This window comes from Cervus elaphus, chromosome 20, assembly GCF_910594005.1.
Source record: "Cervus elaphus chromosome 20, mCerEla1.1, whole genome shotgun sequence".
Taxonomy (NCBI): domain Eukaryota; kingdom Metazoa; phylum Chordata; class Mammalia; order Artiodactyla; family Cervidae; genus Cervus; species Cervus elaphus.
In genome coordinates this window covers 106,681,912-106,687,517 of record NC_057834.1, presented here as the reverse complement: position 1 = coordinate 106,687,517, position 5,606 = coordinate 106,681,912, and positions in this window count along the sequence as shown.

The following is a 5,606-nucleotide window of genomic DNA, read 5'->3' as shown; positions in this document are numbered from 1 at the left end:
TTCCCAGGCCCCGCCCCATCCTACTGTCTCACCCCGCCCTTCCCTCCTCCCACCACTGCTCTTCCCTTCCCCCAGAGCTCAGCTAAGCCCCACCCCTGGCTCCAGGTGGCACGGGTCCACCTTACCTCTCCTAGTTCTTCCTGAGGTCCTGCCTCCTCCTCCCCTCGCCCCAACTTTCCCCCACCTGTATCTGTCCTTCTCTGGGCTGGAGCCCAGCCTGCCTGCTACCCACTAGATGTCAGGCATGGGATTCCCTGGAGAACATACTTGGATCTGAGAGAAAGCTAGGCTGGGAGGCTTTTTGTGTGCACTGAAAGAATACTCACAACCTAAACATGGAGAGTTATGTTTTATTCCATGAAAAGTTTAGGACTTCAAGTTAGTTCAGTTCATTTCAGTTGCTCAGTCGTGTCCGACTCTTTGTGACCCCATGGACTGCAGCATGCCAGGCCTCCCTGTCCATCACCAGCGCCCGGAACTTGCTCATATCATGTCCACTGAGTTGGTGATGCCATCCAAGCATCTCATCCTCTGTCATCCCCTTCTCCTCCTGCCTTTAATCTTTCCCAACATAAGGGTCTTGTCCAAGGAGTCAGTTCTTCACATCAGGTGGCCAAAGTATTAAGAGTTTCAGCTTCAGCATCAGTCCTTCCATTGAATATTCAGGACTGATTTCCTTTAGGATTGACTGGTTGGATCTCCTTGCAGTCCAAGGGACTCTCAAGTCTTCTCCAACACCACAGTTCAAAAGAATCAATTCTTTGGAGCTCAGCTTTCTTTATAGTCCAACTCTTACATCCATACATGACCAATGGAAAAACCATAGCCTTGACTAGACGGACCTTTGTCAGCAAAGTAATGTCTGTGCTTTTTAATATGCTGTCTAGGTTGGTCATAGCTTTTCTTCCAAGGAGCAAGCATCTTTTTATTTCATGACTGCAGTCACCAGCTAGGGTGGCAGCATTTCAAGTAACAGAGAACTGCTCAGAGGAGTTGGTGGGGGAACAGGTAGTCTGAATGGCAAAAGATTATTGTTAATTAAAGTAAAACCAGATATCTCAAGTTAAGGAATTTAGCGCTTTTCTATATATGGGAAGATGCAAGAATCTGGGCTCACTGAAATGATTCCTTTGATAGGCACCTCACCTATCTGGGGCCAGTATCCTGTGTCACCACATCCTGAGTTTTCTCAGGGCTCAACATAGGGAGCGGCTGCAGTCTGATGGCTCCTAGGTGGCAAGTATTCTTTCTTTCCTAAGTTCCCTCAAGGATCATCAGCTCACCATCTGCAGTTACTGCAATCGCTGATGACTTTGACATACTTTGTTTACTAATACAACAGGAAATATTCCAATTCTCATTTATTGTTTTGTTTATTGTTTTGCTCTATTTAGAGAGTCTGTCATTCTGAGACCAAGGGTGTACTAAGGTTTATGGTTTCATTGCATCTCAGAGAGCTCCGCAGACACTTGAGCTTTGTGTTTTTCAGTCACCTTCTCACCAAAGGATTGGAGCCCAGCCAACAATGGAACCGGACATTTCTTGTGAGGTACTGTCTAACAAGGGACTGAACTCTTCTCTTTATATAAATTACTTCAGTGACAAAATTATGCAGATGCATTTTTTGTTCCATTTAGCAATTAAGGAGAAGTAAACACCTTTTCAAACAAAGTTTGAAGGAATTTGTTGCTAGTTCAGTTCAGTTCAGTTCAGTTCAGTTGCTCAGTCGTGTCCGACTCTTTGCAACCCCATGAATTGCAGCACGCCAGGCCTCCCTGTCCATCACCAACTCCCAGACTTTACTCAAACTCATGTCTATCGAGTCGGTGATGCCATCCAGCTATCACATCCTCTGTCATCCCCTTCTCCTCCTGCCCCCAATCCCTCCCAGGATCAGGGTCTTTTCCAGTGAGTCAACTCTTTGCATGAGGTGGCCAAAGTACTGGAGTTTCAGCTTCAGCATCAGTCCTTCCAATGAACACCCAGGACTGATCTCCTTTAGCATGGACTGGTTGGATCTCCTTGCAGTCCAAAGGACTCTCAAGAGTCTTCTCCAACACCACAGTTCAAAAGCATCAATTTTTCAGTGCTCAGCTTTCTTCACAGACCAACTCTCACATCCATACATGACCACTGGAAAAACCATAGCCTTGACTAGATGGATCTTTGTTGCTAGTAGACCTGCCTTAATAATGTTTAAGGTCTTCAGAAAGAAAGATATATAGGTCAGAAACACAAATACAAATAAAGAACCTTAGAGAAACAAGTAAAGCATATTGAGTCTTACTTGCTTTTTCTTAATTTAGCTGATAATAAAAGTTTGTTCAAAAAATAGCAACAATTTGGTGATTTTAGCATATAGATAGGTAATATGAAAGATGCAATGTTGGTTGGAAAGAAGGAAGGAATTAGGAAAATTCTGCTATAAGGTACTTGAACTTCTAAATAAGCAGTGTAATATTATTTGAAGGTGGATTTGAATTAGTTGGAAATGTATACTGTGAACTATAGGGCAACCACTGAAGTTTTAAAAAAGAAATATAACTGACTGTATGCTCAGACAGAAGAGAAAATGGATTTATACAAAATACTCTGTTAAACCCAAAGGAGAGAGAAAAAGAGTGAAAGACAAAAAAGAAACACAAATCAAAAGCAATGAATAGGAAAAAAAATGACTATGATAGATAATAATCTGTATCAGTAACCACATTAAATATTTATATTCTGAACACATTTGTTAAAAGACTGTCAGAGTCCATTAAAAAAAAGAGAAAGACTCCTTTCAGATGGTTCATTATTAAGATACAGAAACATGACTGATTTTTGTAGGTTTTGGATCCTGACACTTTGCTGAATTCATTTATTATTTGTAACAGTTTTTGTATGTGTATAATCATTAGAGTTTTCTGGATACTAAGATGGGCTTCCCAGGTGGCACAGAGGTAAAGAATAGCCTGCCAATGTAGGAGATGCAAAGAGACCCAGATCAGTCTCAGGGTCTGGAAGATCTCCTGGACCTAACGTTCCAGGTTCCAATGCAATATTGCTCTTTACAGCATCGAACCTTGCTTCTATCACCAGTCCCATTCACAACTGGGTGTTGTTTTTGCTTTGGCCTCATCCCTTTATTCTTTCTGGAGTTATTTCTCCACTGATCTCCAGTGGCATATTGGGCACCTACCGACCTGGGGAGTTCATCTTTCAGTGTCCTATCTTTTTGCCTTTTCATACTGTTCATGGGGTCAATAGATACAGCAAGTCAATAGATGCAGAAAAAGTATTTGACAAATTCCAACATACATTCATAATAAAAACTCTTATCAAATGAAAAATAGAGGGAAACTTCCTCAACTTAGAAAAGAATATCTATAAAAAACTCATGGTTAGATTCCTGTGTTGGGCAATTTACCTGGAGAAGGAAATGGCAAGTCACTCCAGTATTCCTGCCTGGAAAATACCATGGACAGAGGAGCCTGGTGCACTACAGTCCATGGAGTTGCAAGACATGACTTAGCGACTAAAGTACCACCACCAACATCATAGTCAAATCTGAGAAGCCAGGTGTTTTCTCCATAAGATCAGTAAAAAGATATGATGGCCTCTTTCACCACCTTATTCAACATTGTACCTGTAGTCCTAGCTAATACCCTATGTCAAAGACAAGGAAACAAAAGCTATATTTAGATTACAAAGAAAGGAACAAAATGTCTATGTAGAGAATTACAAAGAATTAACGAAATGTCTCCTGGAAATAGTGAACAATGATAGCAAGGTTGTAAGACAGAATATTGGATTATACTATAAAAGTACTAGTTAAAAAAAGGATTAACACAAAAAAGATAATTTCTTTCTTAAGTATCAGCAATGAATAATTGGAGTTTGAAATTAAAAACTTACTATTCAATGCAAAATATTAAGAGTAAGAGAAGAATGTATGGGAACTAGTGAAAGGGTATATGGGAACTTTCTACTTTTCACTTTTTTCTGTAAATTTGTTAAACAAAATTGACAATCTGATTCTAAAGTTTATTTAGAAAGGCAAAAACCCAGAATAGTAAACACAAAATTGAAGGAGAAGAACAACATTGGGAGACTGACACCATCTGACTTCAAGACTTACTATAAAGCTGCATCTATCAGGGCATGTGGTACTGGTGGAAGAATAGACACATAGATCATTAGAAAAGAATAAAACCCCCAGAAATAGACTCATAAAAATATAGTCCTTTGACAAAGGAGCAAATGCTGTTCAATGGAAAAAGGGTAATATTCATAACATGTGATGCTGGAACAACTGGATATGCCCATGCAAAAATGAATCTTGACACATACCTTACACTTTTCACAAAAGTTAACTCAAAATGGATCACAGACTTATGTGTAAAATTAAAAACAGAAACTTCTAGGAGATAACATAGGAAAATATCAAGATGACATCCAGCACTTGTCAATGATTTTCAATAAATACCAAATGCATGTTCTATGAAACAAAAAAATAATTTATACTTCATTAAGATTTAAAAAATCCTACTTATCTGCAAGTGCACTTTTGAATATTGAAGGAAGTGTATGCCATATTTCCTTCAGAGAGTAACTGTTCAGATAACTGTGGTTAAGACCTCCATTTCCTGTGGTCTATAGGAAGGACAGTAATTGCTCTGTGAACCCAGTGAGGAAGAGATCAAATGGCATAGAAGAAAGGTATAGAAATAACTAAAGGCTAAGTCTGAGACAGTATTACAGCATTACAATTACACTTTATTTACTTTTTAAATTTGTTTATTTATTTATTTTCCCTCCCCATCCCGCCCCCTCAAGGTTGACACAGAGCTCCTGATCGAGTTTTCTGAGCATACAGCAGATTCCCGTTGGCTATCTATTTTACATATAGTAATGTAAGTTTCCATATTACTCTTCCCATACATCTCACCCTCTCTTCCCCTCTCCCCGTGCCCGTAAGTCTATTCTCTATGTCTGTTTCTCCACTGCTGCCCTGTAAATATATTCTTCAGTACCATTTTTCTAGATTCCATATATATGTGTTAGAATACGATATTTATCTTTCTCTTTCTGACTCACTTCACTCTGTATAATAGGTTCTAGGTTCATCCACCTCATCAGAACTGACTAAATGTGTTCCTTTCTATGGCTGAGTAATATTCCATTGTGTATATGTAGCACAACTTCTTTATCCATTCATCTGCCAACGGACATCTTGGTGCTTCCATGTTCTAGCTATTGTAAATAGTGCTACAATGAACAATGGTATACAGGTGTCTTCAATTTTGATTTCCTCAAGGTATATGCCCAGGAGTAGGATTGCTGGGTCATGGTGTTTTTACTCCTAGTTTTTTTTAAGGACTCTCCACACGGTCTTCCATAGTGGCTATATCAATTTACATTCCCACCAACAATGCAAGAGTGTTCCCTTTTCTCCACACTCTCTTCAGCAATTATTGTTTATAGACTTTTTGTTGATGGCCATTCTGACTGGTGAGGTGATATCTCATTGTGGTTTTGATTTGCATTTCTCTAATAATCAGCGATGTTGAGCATCTTTTCATGTGCTTGTTAGCCATCTGTATGTCTTCTTTGGAGAAATGTCT